Raw genomic sequence first — 11,808 nt, forward strand, 5'->3', positions numbered from 1 at the left:
TTTGTGTTTCCGTGACGAGTAAAGGTTGTCTGATAAAGTTTTTTCTGTGAGGACCGTCTCGGATTTAGATTATACATGGCTGCAAGAAGACAACCAAGTGGTCGAACATATGATATTTGGACATTCGATGATGATAGCAAAATGCTCGATCTCTTGGTCGAGCAGGTCAATCTAGGGAACAAGTTGCCTAACGGGGTGTGGAAGCATGGAAGACATACATACCAAACGGTAACAAGCTGTATCAACACTAGTGGGTTTGGTTGGGATGCAACCACACAATGAGTTATTGCATGTACTGTATTACTTGATTACACAAAGGTCAGTAAATCTGTATGGTCGACTGATGTACTATAAAATATTTTTTATGTTTTTCGCATTAGTATAACTCTATTCCAAGACGTCTAAATGATGTTTTATTCTTGCAGAAGCATAAAGATGCTGAGAAATACAGACGTGAAGGCTGCCCCCTGTACGACAAATTAGTTGTGGTGGTGGGAAACACAATAGCGGTAGGGTCAGGAGCTGCAACCTTTGTAGATCAGGGCGATGAGGTGATCCGTGAATCAGAACATGTCCCGATGGATGAGCCAGAGGATGTTGATATAGTTAGGGATACTCCATCACCATTATTAAGCATGGATGAGTCTCTAGGTAATCAATCTTAAAGAAGTAAATGGTCATATTCAAGTCGTCGTAGAACGAGAACCGAAATGCCTGATAACGACACTAGTAGCAGAATCTTTGATGCAATAGATCAAATTGCTATGACATTTGAGAATTTCATGATGAAAGACGATATTGTAAGAGGTTGTGTCAAAGCCCTCAGGGAAATCCCGGACTTGCCTACAGAATTGAAGTATCGCGCTCCTTCATGGTTGGATACACCAACTAAGAAGGTCATGTTTATGGAAATGACAGTGGAAGAGCAGGTCGAGTGGCTTAAATTTTGTTTTGAAAACTAATTGTAATGCGTTATAAATACACTATTTTTTTGAAATATTATTGTGTAGTAGACATGATATTTGAATTATGACGTTGCAAGACTTATTAGTATGGTTTGTATTTAAATTTGATATGTTGTTGTGTTTATATATTGCATAGATGAATATGGTGTTTTGAGTATGGATGTGGAATGTGGATGAATGTAGGATGTGGAATGTGGATGAATATGGATGAATGTAGGATGTGGAATGTGGATGAATGTAGGATGTGGAATGTGGATGAATGTAGGATGTGGGAATGTGGATGAATATGGTTGTTTATAGGTATGATTGCAAATAGGTTATGATTGAAGATTGATGTTTACTCGTGTTTATGAATTTTAGGCGATTGAATTTGTGGATTTCCTTGGATACTATGACAGACGATGAAAAGGTTGCAACTATGGTTGCATTCACAACTTTGTTGGTCGTCATGGAAAGATATTATCTGTACCATTGCAACAGACGTATACCACGTTCTTGTGGGATGAATGGTCCATTGAATTTGCAAAAGGCACTAGACAAATATCCAGTTAAATTTTGAAAAGTGTACAGGATGAACCAACTGGTATTTCACAAATTCGCAGATATACTTACTAGTAAAGGGTTTTTATCAGCCACAAAAACCATCTCAGTTGAAGAACAACTTGCATATTTCCTCCTAACTATCGGTCAAGGACAAGTGTATAGTGTCACGACAAAGATGTTTGATAGATCAAACTGGACGATAAGTAAGTATTTCAACAAGGTGTTAGATGCAATCCTCAAACTTCACTCTGATTACGTCAAACGGCTTTCAGAACGCACACACTCGAAGATTTTAACAAATTCAATGTTTTATCCCTACTTCAAGGTAACATCACTTCCTATAACTAAATAATTTTATATTAATATACAAAGTTAGTAAATATTAATTGAAAATGTATAATTAGGATTGTATTGGAGCTATTGATGGAACTCATATCAAAGCCAACATTCCACTTGAAGATCAACCAAGGTTTTGGAATAGAAAAGGTTATCTCTCACAAAATGTGATGGCAGCATGTTCATTTGATATGCAATTCACTTATGTACTTGCTGGATGGGAGGGGTCAGCAGCCGATTCCCGTGTATTGAAGGATGTATTGACTCGTCGAGATAAAATCTTTGTACCTGAAGGTAAGTAATATATTTTTATGCAGTAATTTTTTATCTATTTTATCTTCAATTATTTTATGTGGTATATAATTTTTATTATAGGAAAATATTATCTAGTCGATGCTGGTTATGCAAATCTTCCGGGATTTTTGGCTCCATATAGAGGAACCCGATATCATCTGCTAGAATTTGGAGATAATATTCCTAGAAATGAAAAAGAATTATTCAACCGATGACATTCATCTTTACGGAATATTATTGAGTGAACTTTTGGTGCTTTAAAAGCTCGATTTCAAATATTAAAAGGCACTCCTCCATTTTCTTTTAAGATCCAGGTGAAAATTGTACATGCTTGTTGCATATTGCACAATTATATACGTGCAGAAGATTATGATGGTATATTTGAAGATGAAGATGATGATTCGGTTGGCGAACTCGGTGGAGGAGGTGATGCAGTTCAATTAGGTGCAATGGATGATATAGACAGTGACGATTGCGATGATCTTGAGGATGTGGGTAGCCCAGTAACAAGCATTCGGAGGTAGAGTGCATTAGAATCTACAAGAGCCGAACAATTTCGAGATGCCATATTGACATCCATGTGGAACGATAAATGATGGTTTACTCTTATTACTTTTAAACATGCGTAATTTATATGTACTAAACTTGTAACTCATTGATTGTAATATTAAAGGCACGAACTCGTTATTTGAATAATTTTTTTAGGTTATTTTAAAAGTTGTATATGTATTTATTTATTATTTTATTTTATTTTATTACTACATTAAACTTCATATTTAAGTCTCTGGTAAATAAAATATAATTAAAGTATGCATTTGATTAATATATCATCATTAATTATGTTAAAATATATTATTAATTAATACAATGTAAATCTATCTTATGTTATTAATATAATATTTTTTATTCATTAATCATTTTTTTTATTTACTCTATTGTATTAGTGATTTAATAGTGGTAATTAAAATATTGTTAACTCAAACACTTTGGTTTAATTAGTTCATTTTTATAATTATTAAAATCAATGATTTTAAATTTCTAAGATGAAGAAGAAGATGAAGATCAAATTTTCATTTTGTTGACTAACCCCCCCTTAATGTCCCTTCGAAGCTGTGCCAATAAGATTTATTGTTTAGGGTAATTAAGGTGAGTCTGGAGTGGTATAAGGTCACTCGTGCTGAAACTGAGGCATCAACAGTTAAGTATAGCAGAATATTATTTCGGATCTACCTAAGATTACTCGACTGTCTGAAGGTCTTGTGTTTATCTTTTAGAGTTCGTCTACAATGCAAACCATGTGCCTTAAGGAACAAAAAGCAGTTTTCGACAATCTGGTTGCTCCCGTTCTTTTCGTGCCCTGGTGGAGTTCAGTCGGATCTCCAGCCATTCATGATGAATCTCTTAGCCAATTTAAGAGTCCCTTTGGGGACCAGAAAAGCATAGAAGACCAACGCTTGGTTGCTCCATGTCAAGGCCCCATTCTGGTCATCCCTTTCAAAGAGGATTACAACACGATCAAATTCTCTGAGTCTCCCGGTATTCATTACCCTTAATCTTGGACAGTGGTTATTTGATTACTAGAAGTGACCTTAGTAGGAGTGTTTGTTACAGGAAACAGTTTTGGCCCTCAAAGTGCTTGAAACTACAAGAGTGGAAAGTATGTTGAAATGCTGGAACATTGTCAAAGAGTCAAAAGTAAAGGGACAACAGAATGCTGAAAAGTTATTGTGAAAAGGTCCATGACTTGGCACATTTTAGTAGAAGAGCTAGGAGGAGGAACAGAACGAGGCACAGCAATCTTTGGGATTGAAGTCTTAAGAACTGGGTCTTTAGTATCTGCATTCGGGCTCAGTCTGCAATTTTTATCTGTTCAATATGAAGCAATGGGATATTGGCTTAATGTCTTCAATGAGATTTGAATCGTTAGCCCATGGAAAAGAGTATTACTTAAAAAGAAAGTGTACTTTGGCATTAGTTAAGTGTAGCACCAAGCTTTAAGGTAGAAGACAGATCTTTTATGACCTATGACCACTTTCCTGCATACTAGTGCACATCAACTTAGGTTCAGGTTGCAGTAGAAATTTCTCCGCTTGTTTAACAGTGTATATAGCTGTCTAATGTCTGGTTAAATGTATTTACTAGAATGGGTGTAATGCCAAATGTAAGCATAGTTTGATCTTTACCTCTATTCTGGACAGAGTCAGAATATCTGCTCAACAAATTTGCCTCTAACAGTGACAGGAAACAGAGATATGATAAATTAATTTTGTCCATTCCTGAACATTTAATTTTTCTTATTCACTCTCTGGAAGTTAGTAAAGTTGGCGAAACAATCCGTTGTCAGATCTCCATTAGAAAAATGAATGCTTTGATATTCGTGATTTTGCTTCTGTTGTTCTTCAGAAAATTTCATCTTAAATTTTTTTCGTGGTTATATTTGTATCTTAATTTTTTTTTATGGTTATATGCTTTCTATTAGAAATTAAACGAGTAATGACTCTGAACACTATAGTCACAGTCATTTATTTTAAAAACGAATGTGCTCTAACTGTGAGGCTTTGTTTCAGGTCGATTGCAGAAGGGGCAGAGGGTTCAAAATCCCACGTACATCTCCCTCCAGTCTTCACCCCCTACTCACCAAGCTCATATTGATTTTGGACTAGGTCGGCCTGCGGTAGATTTTTTTGATTCTTTATATCCTTTCTGACTTGTTTAGATATATTTCAAACAGGTCCTTAAGCACTGAAGTTCTCTTCAATTGTTTCTCAAGGTGTCTGCAAACTTCAACTGCATTGATCCATGCTATAATGTATTTTCTGTTTATGGAGCTCAAGCAATGGTTGGTTTCCCTTTTCCTCTCATTTATGACATTACTAAGAACTGCTTTGAAATTTTAACAAGAAATATTATCATCTTGAAATCTTTGAGGATATCTTTGACATAATTGTCATTAATTTTGTCCTTCTCCTCTCATTTCTGACAGTACTAAGAACTGCTTTGAAATTTTAACAAGAAATATTATCAGTTTCAAATCTTTGAGGATATTTCTGACATATTTGTCATTAACTTTCACAACTAAATCTTGTAGCAACATTTTGACCCACTCATTTCCTTTTGTTGATGAAGCATGGCTATATGCTCTTGTCATTGAACATGACAGAAGATGGGCCAATATATGTAAATGCTAGGCAGTACCATGGAATCCTCCGTAGGCGACAGTCTCGTGCAAAGGCTGACCTGGAGAATAAAATTTCTAAAGTTAGAAAGGTATGATTAAGCTCTCAAATATCAGGTTCAAATTTTTTTTTGCATTTCAGTTTATTTTATAAACTGTGCTCTTTTTTTGGTGAGTCCTTTCCTAATCAGAACCACAATGACATATTTTTTAGTATGGCTAGAACAGGTGTTCAACTATTAATTATTATTAGTAACTAACAGAAGGGCAACGTGGGTAGACATAGCACATGGTAGAGCGGAATGAGCAGGAGATTCGTGTTTAACTCCAAAATAGTTGACATAAGACTGTAATGATGATGATATATTTTGCAATACTGATTCTATTTGCTCTGAATATGGGCATTCAAGACTGATGTGAACAACTCCAATGAGTTATACCTTAAAGGATGGATAACACTCTGCCCTTGTGATTTATTGACAATAATCCAATGCATGACTGTGACACAATAAGCATTTCAGCTAAGAAAATGTTGAACTAGCTAAAACTCATACACTGTACAGGTTCTTCTTGGACGATTACAGGTGAGGAAGCTTCAAGAAGTACCTTGCTAATATGAAAGGGAATTACAAAATAAAACATGTAGATTCTTGGCTAAGGATGCTACAGTGGTTTAACAAAGTTATCTTTGTTAGGAATTCTTTAGCTCTGAGTTTGTCTCTATTGTATCCCTTTGACGATCATTGAGACTGGACCTCATACCAGGGATGTTGGAACACAAAATTTACTGCTTATACAACATAAATGGGAAATTAGAAAAAAACCTCAGTGTAAAGAAGGTCTCTGTTTCGGTTAATTTAATGGACGAAGTTTGACCCTTCTTTAATGATGACCCTATGGCAAGGTCATGATTTTTTTATTTAATTGCTTCTAACGGTAAGTTTGCACCCCTCGTGTAATTTCACCAAATTTCTTGTTTTTTAGACTCAAATTATAGTACTATGTCCAGATGCAATGTTGAAAAATAAATAAAATCAAAACTAAAAACATAGTTTAGAAAAAAGTAGAGATCCTAATTGTGTAGACTTAGTTTTCAATTTGGAGCAATTTTTGGTTGATTGAAAGAGATTTTGTATCCTAGTTCACAATCTTGGAATTTGTTTGTGAAGCTTTGACAAAATTCTTATACAAATATCAAGCTTCTTGATTTAGATATGCACTTGAGTTATATGACTTGTGAGGATTTAATGAAGTACAAAACTTAATTCAGGTACTTGTTGCTATAATGGAAGGTAGAGTACTTTTGTTTATTTGGATTTTTTGACAACAAAATTTCGCCTTTCGTGTCATTCACCATCATCTTATTTCTTTTCTTTTCAAGTTTTTGTGGATCCTTGTGGAAACCGAAACTTACCCTTTCTTTTCCGGGTAAAATTGATTAAATATATGTTTTGAACTAACAAGTTTAGAAAGATTAGTTAGCACTTTGTGCATTATTTCTGTTTGAAGCAAGAAATGAACTTAACCCCTTTCTTCGTCCTGTTTTTGATAAAGGTCTCAAATGGGGGTTTTCCCAAAGTCTTTTAGAATGCTTGATCCTCTCTGTCTTCTGATTTGAGTTCTATCAACGTGCAGCCTTATCTTCACAAATCACGCCATCTACATGCAATGCGTCGAGCAAGGGGATGCGGTGGGCGCTTCATGAACACTAAGAATGTAAAAAGTGTAAAGGCAGCTTCAGACAATGACAACAAGAAAGATGGGCAGCTTGTGCAGCCTGTTTTCTCTCCATGTTCTGAACTCCTAAAATCTGATTGTGGAAATGTCGACTCAGGAAAGGAGATTTCTGGTGGATACAGTCTATCCGGTTCAGAGGTGACCAGCATTTACTCTCAGGAACTGCTAACAGGTTACAATGTTGATCATCTCCGCCCTGCTTTACCCTCTCTTGTGAGTGTGATAGATAGCACCCAACGTGTAATTATGAGTAACAAGTGGTCTCCGCAGCTGATGGCTGCTGTGACCTTCTCAAGGTCTGATAGCAGGAATATATGAAAGGGTTGTGGATTGTAGGAATTGGGCTACGGAAGCCTGGTTACAGCTTGCACAAACCTTTTCCCTAGCGCAACCAAATGGATGAGCTTGTCATGTGGTCATTTCTGACCCTGTGGTGAGGTCGGGTTGAAGGATTGTTCCCACCAACATTTGGTTTGTTGTAAAAGGCAAATCATTCTTGGCTTAATCATGTTGAGGTCCTTGTCATTGCTTAAACCAGTCCCAAGACCACTTGCAGGCTTGGTACAGTTAAGATGGTGTCAAAATCCTCAAGGCGTTGTGAAAACAAAAAAGTAAGAGAAAATAAGTTAAATGACTCCAGATGGGCTTGTTGTCCCTCTGGATGTTAGTAAATTGTGAGAAAGTTTATGAAGTTGTTTTTTGTTTTTGTTTTTTGTGTGTGTGTTTTTAATTTTCAAAGATTGTAATCATTGGTTTGATTGGAGGAAGGAGTGAAACCTCTTGTACTAAGGGTAGAGAATCTCTCCCCGTTCAGATGTAGTCGTTCATGATCAAACTGCGCTTTGCTGTTATAATTTTGCTTCCAAGCATGCATGGATTAAGTTAGGTACTAATTCATGATCGGATAAGTTATCTCTACTTCTCAACGTTTAATGCATTAAATGCTTAAATCAATGGGTTGGACATGGAGAGCTTGCAAGTTCCACTTACATCGGGTTGCCTTGCCATCAGCCAAACAGAGTTCTTGCAAGCGCTCTCCAATCTTGCCGTTTGCAATGACTATCAGTGCTGGATTACAACAATCGATGCTGCAATCCAGCGTGGAAACTTTAAAAAAAAAAAAAAAGATCAGATGAAATTGCCTTGTTAAAACGGGTGTTTTAGATTAACCAACTCAAATGCTAAGAGGATTTAGGATTGTGAAACTGTCAGATCAGTTTAAGAGCTCAAATGAAAAGGTACATATTTTCAACGTCCACTTCATGTCTCCATATATTTACTATCAAGGGGGAAGAATTTGAAGATGCACGCAAGATTTACTGAAAAACTTAAATAGAAATAAGAAAAAGTATATTTATCTTCCATTTTTTCTCTCATTTTCCTTTGGCATCCAAAAAAAAAAAACTTCTTTTATTTTATTTTCTTTTTCTCTTTCTCGTTTTTCTTCCCTACCATTTCTTTTCTCTCCACTTTCTGTGTCCCAAGCACAGCGTAAGTTTTTTCCACATAGATGAGTTTCCCATTAGGGCTGATGACCGGTGGATGTTTTGAGAAAAAAAAAAAACTCTTTTTTATGCCTGTTTTTTTCGTAATTCAGAACCAATGATACGTTTGAAGGTGAATACGCACTGCGGATTCCTTTCCGAAAAATTCTCACTATCCTTGAATGTGACTAATAATTAAATTAAATAGAAACTATACACCTTGTCATGTGTATATATAAGCAAGTAATGCAGGCCAACCACAGCAAAACCATACGGGAGCAATAATAAGCTAATATTCTTATTATTATAAAAACAAAAGTATATATCTAATTATGTAAAAAAGGTCAAGTTAGAGATGAGAAATATACATTTGTATTTTGCAAGATAAAAAAGGTTAATTATTTACTTGTAATCAATTACCACGTCGAAATTTAAATTATTAAAGGCTTAATTAATAATAAATTTATTAATTCTAGTATATATTAAGCATGAATAGAAAGAAATAAAATTGTCATAGTAAACAAATTTGCATTTAAGTTAGTCATTTGATTTAAAAATAGTAGTTTAATTAGTTAAAAGAAAATAAAAAGTTGTGAACATGGTTTTGAACTTATATGCTGCAGTATTATAAGATGGATTGAACCGCCCAAACTAGACTTAGTGCACTGTGTAATTTGCTTTCATTGGGGAAAGTGTTCAAGTGAAAAAACGAGTGAAAGTGAATTCACTCTATGAGACGAGTGATCATTTCACTCGCAATTGACTGTTCTTTTCATTTTATGCTTGGTTTCCCTCTTCTTCTGGCTTTGGCTCTCCTCTTTCCTCTTACATGCTCTCATTCTCCGCTCTCTTCTACCAGCACTTGCTATCCATAACGCCGTCCATCAACCCGACATTGGTTGCCTCTCATCTTCCTTCTAACCCTCTCTCTGGTTCTCCTCTATGTCCTTGTCCCTTGGCTTCTCTTCATCTCTATTTCAACCCACTTCTTTTTCCATCGTCTCACTTTTCTTTATTTTCCCTAGTTGCCATCCTTCTCAGTTTCTCTTGCCGCCCCTCTCTCATTACCTAACCCTGATTCAATCATCTCAACTTCACACACCCTCTTTCTAACCCTAATATCTCTCATTTCATCCTAGTCACCACCCCTAATCTTGAACCCTCAACCCTAAATTTCTCTCAATTTCTCTAATCGAAACCCTAAATCTATTATTCCCACCCAAAATTTCTCAGCTAACCCTAAAATTGTGTAAGCATTTCTTATTATTTTATTCTTATATAATTAATTAATTAATTAATAATCGTAATCTTAATTTTAATTATTTATTAATTTATCATCATTTAAGATCTATCTTTATTTATTAATAAAAAATTAAGTACAACTATCTTATTAGAGTTAATAGACTAATTTTATATATTAAAATATCATTTATATAAATTAATTATGGTTAATATTATATTTAATTACTAGTTTAAGAGTGATAATTTAGATATTTCAAAATAAAATTTTAATTAACTATAAAAATTTAAGTAAAACTATCTTATAAGACTAATTTTAATTATTTAACTATTTTATAATCAATTAATTAATTAATCTTTATTATGTTAACTATTTTATATTTAATTAATCTTAATTTAAAATTTAAATTATTTATTAATTTATCACAAGTTAAAATCTATCTTTTAGTTTATTAATAAAAAAATTAAGTAAAAGTTTTAAATGTTAAATCTATATGAATATTTTATTAATAAAAATTTTCTTTGTACTTTAATTTTTACTTTCCATTATGCACACATAAAAAAAACTTTATACTACACTTTCTATTGTGCATATTAACAAAAAAAAAATACTTACCTTTTCACAATAATAAAAAAAAATTATACTATACTTTCCATTACGCACATTAATAAAAAAAAATTATACTACACTTTCTATTTGGCACACTAAAACAAAAAAAAATACTTTTACTTTCGTTTCCGTACACTAATAAAAAAATAAGTTCACTTTCACTTTCACTTGTACACTTTCAAAGTTCACTGACCCCCCAACCCCTAGTCTCTTTGGTCGGAGTTTAAGTGTGGGGAAAACCCAAAGGAAGGGAAAAATTGACCGACTAGCATGGAAACTCGGTCTTAATTGGGCTGAGGCTACCCTCTTCCACTTTTCATGCAGGTGAAGACAATGGAGGTTCCTCTCCAGTTGGTTGAAAGTTGGGGTAGGCACAGGCTCCGCTCTCTCTCTCCTTTCGATCAACAGCAGGGGAGAAACATATTCATCGGTTCTCTTATTTTATTTTTATGTATTCTTAAAAAGATACTACGGCAATGAGGGTGAATAGCAGTCAAACCAATTGAATCCAGTTGGAAAGGATTTGATTAACTTCTCAAAGTAAGTGATATGGTCGATTTTCTTTAACATTAGCGAGTAGATCATTTTTTTATTATTTATTTTCATAAAGCAGACAACATTAAATTAAAGCTCTTGCTCGAAGTTGTGTTTTTTAAACACTTTGACGAAGGCGAGTGGCTTATGAGACATGAATCAATTATCCGCCGAGAAGCATTAATCGGATGCATTACATGTATTTATATACGAAGGAATCACGGAGAAGGGAATGCTCAAACACCATGCAGACGATGATCCTGTTCTGTACTCTGGAGTCCGGTGGGAAGGAATTAAAAGGAACAAGGTGGATGGAATGAAGAACGGAATAATAATTAATATGGAGTATCTTAATTAGTTTAGGACAAGTGTGTACGTGATTACCAATGTGAGCATTCTGGAAGTGACGATATTCTATTGCCTGCAGTCGTGAAAAGCACCTTTCTGGTTTTAACCTGTCCTGTCTTCTCCCGACTCCTGAGTCGAGGGAGGACGGCGAACATGGAATCTCTCGAGATTGTAATTAGGCAATAGCTTTTCTTCTTATTTCTCAGTTCTGAGTTCACGCACCCTGAAAGTGTGGGAGTGAAAAGGCATCTAAATTCTAATTCTGGGGTACAGGCAAGGCAAGAAAGGAAAAGAAAAGAAAGGTAGGACGACAAAAGAAACAGAAGACGCCCGGATTCTGGGTCCACCCAAGTGGAAAGATTTTCTACCTTCTTCCTGTCTTCGTCTCTCATCATAAAGAGACACAGATTACAGATTACAGGCACTACGTGAACCAAACAAATCAGGATCCATTTGTTTTGTTTGAGCAGTTGTGTTAATGATGATGACAGTTGTCCAACTCTGGTCTACTACTACTTGTGGATAACACTTGTAAATAGAAAT

General features: G+C 34.8%; 1 pseudogene; it reads left to right on the forward strand.

Moving 5' to 3' along the window:
* Nucleotides 1-710: 710 nt before the first annotated feature.
* LOC137935521 (nuclear transcription factor Y subunit A-10-like) lies at nucleotides 711-7,352 on the forward strand (annotated as a pseudogene).
* The last annotated feature ends 4,456 nt before the right edge of the window (nucleotides 7,353-11,808 follow it).

Source organism: Aristolochia californica, unplaced genomic scaffold (genome assembly GCF_029961685.1).
Source record: "Aristolochia californica isolate CCGP_79_NKW_82.1479 unplaced genomic scaffold, dmAriCali1.0.hap1 SCAF_6, whole genome shotgun sequence".
Classification (NCBI taxonomy): domain Eukaryota; kingdom Viridiplantae; phylum Streptophyta; class Magnoliopsida; order Piperales; family Aristolochiaceae; genus Aristolochia; species Aristolochia californica.